Here is a 2210-nt window from a genome sequence, read left to right on the forward strand (position 1 = left end):
CTGTCTTGGTTATGGATAATGGCTCACGTTATACGGTACTAATCGTATAATGTGATTCCAGTTTGGAAATAAAGATAAAGTCTAAGAATAAAACTGAGCGAAAATAACGCGTGAAACCAGCCAATTACATCATCTTGTCAGTTGGCAATCATGACCCAAACCCGAGGTGTTGTCATACCATCATTGCTTGAAGTGGAACACTGCTTCTCCCTTGCTCACCGTGGCAACACCAACAACACAAGACCTGCTAATTAAGCACAAGCAAATCATCGCCCTTCGCGGGACTGGTCGGTCTCTCTATTTGGGTCATCATCGCCCACAACTCTGCATCTCCCCTTCCACGGTGGCAAAGTGGATCAGAGGGAACGAGGGAACTGGTGGTGATCGAACAGACCTTGGTAACTTGAACATACTTTGAATGTAAGTATCGCTGTATATAGTGCTATAATTCTGGTAAGCAGTAAAGCTACAATCTCCTATATTTATAATGAGTTATAGGCTATGAGTGTCAGTGGTTTTAATATTATTATAGAAAAGAGACGACGGCTGACCATCCGCCAGGAAGACGAGGCCGTACTACGTGCAGTGCAGGACAACCCCTTCAGCAACGCAGTCAGGACTCGCGAGGACCTGCAGCTGCCAGTGTCAGCGGCGACTATCCGGCGGTGTTTACACGAGGCCCCGGTGAGGTTCACCACAGGGTTTCTGCTGCGAGGGACCGTGCTGGCCGCCTCACCGACCAACACCGTGCTGGCCGCCTCACCGACCAACACCGTGCTGGCCACCTCACCGACCAACACCATGCTGGCCACCTCACCGACCAACACAGTGCTGGCCACCTCTCCTTTACTCGCCAGTGTCGCAGAGGATAAGGATTTTAGGTCCAGTTTGGTCTTCACTGATAAGAAGACTTTTACCAGCAACAACCATGGTAGAATACACTTGTGGAGACTTGCTAATACTAGGTTAGCACAAATATGATTTATGCTAGAATACATGAACGCATACAAAATTCATACTATAGTATGTATACTTGTACTTTCCTTAACGGTCATAAGAACGAGTCTGGTATCTTTCAATATCAAGACTAAATGTGAACTGATGATGAAGGAGGATAGTGACTATGGTGCTTGTTCATTCATCTTATATTTTCGTTCATGCTATTCCGCAGGTGTGAAATGGTATCATATATACAGAATAGGTGAGGTTTATGTTCAAAATCTTTCTTTATGGTACATTAATTTGTCAGGTTAATTGAAAAAATATTTAAGAAAAGTTTATTCAAACGTAACTAACCGTAGCCACTTAACAAAACCCTGAAGCACTGCTAGGAAACAAGGTGTGCAACTATTACACCAGATACGAACGTAGGAACATGTACGAGGAGGCGCTGAGTGGGCGCGTGGCAGTGGCATGTTAGACTTAACCAGGTTTACCGCTACAAAATATATTCATATTTTACAGGACTTTCTTCCTCCCTTCGCTCCAGGAGCAGAACTTCCCATTCCCCTCCGGCTCCATCCTCTTTCTTCACGATCGCTGCATTACTCGCACGGACCGGGCTGTTTAGCAGTGGTTTGCTGGCAGAGAGGACCCGCAGTTTCTCGAGTGGCCAAACAAGGGGTGCGATATAAATACCACTGAAGATGTTTGAGCAAATATCGTAAACTGCTGGGAGCCGGAGAGGGAGCGGACGCCTGACGAACTTTTCTCCCACACTAGTCAACATGGGAAGTCTTCAGGAACCAGCCTCACATCGTCCGCAACCATGTCTCCTCTACACCACACAGATTTAGGGCAGTGCTTGAGAAGGAGGGTGGCTGGACTTGCTACAGAGAAAGTAGACTGGGAAAAACATACTAAGTTGTCTGAGTCTCCTACTGAACTTGCCTCTATTGAATTTTTTTTTAAACGTTACAGATGTTTCATTGAAAAGTATAATCAACATATGAATAAACGAATTAGATAACCAATCTATCACATTTTAGCAGGCGTAATATAATCGTTTCTCTTGATTATTACGCAGAAGGAAAATGAATTATCTCTGATGCCTCACTGAGCGACTGGGTTAGAGTGGACTGGCAGCAGGCAGAGGCCGCTGCCAGCACTATACAACAACGCAGATGTTAAGAAAACTGATTTGACGGTTGCTGACACAACACTCCCGTAGGAGCTTCATTTTAGCATTGTTACCCTCGGCCAACTCCCTC

At 45.5% G+C, this 2210-nt stretch overlaps 1 long non-coding RNA gene across 2 annotated transcripts; it reads left to right on the plus strand.

Annotated features, from left to right (window-relative positions):
• The first annotated feature begins 203 nt into the window (after positions 1 to 203).
• On the plus strand, positions 204 to 1935 carry LOC139753995 (uncharacterized). Of its 2 annotated transcripts, none has more exons than XR_011713799.1 (3): positions 204 to 420; positions 533 to 965; positions 1465 to 1935. It is a non-coding gene; the product is annotated as an uncharacterized lncRNA (long non-coding RNA). The 2 variants fall into 2 exon arrangements; XR_011713800.1 differs by having other exon boundaries at positions 562 to 965.
• The last annotated feature ends 275 nt before the right edge of the window (positions 1936 to 2210 follow it).

Source organism: Panulirus ornatus, chromosome 16 (assembly GCF_036320965.1).
Source record: "Panulirus ornatus isolate Po-2019 chromosome 16, ASM3632096v1, whole genome shotgun sequence".
NCBI lineage: Eukaryota > Metazoa > Arthropoda > Malacostraca > Decapoda > Palinuridae > Panulirus > Panulirus ornatus.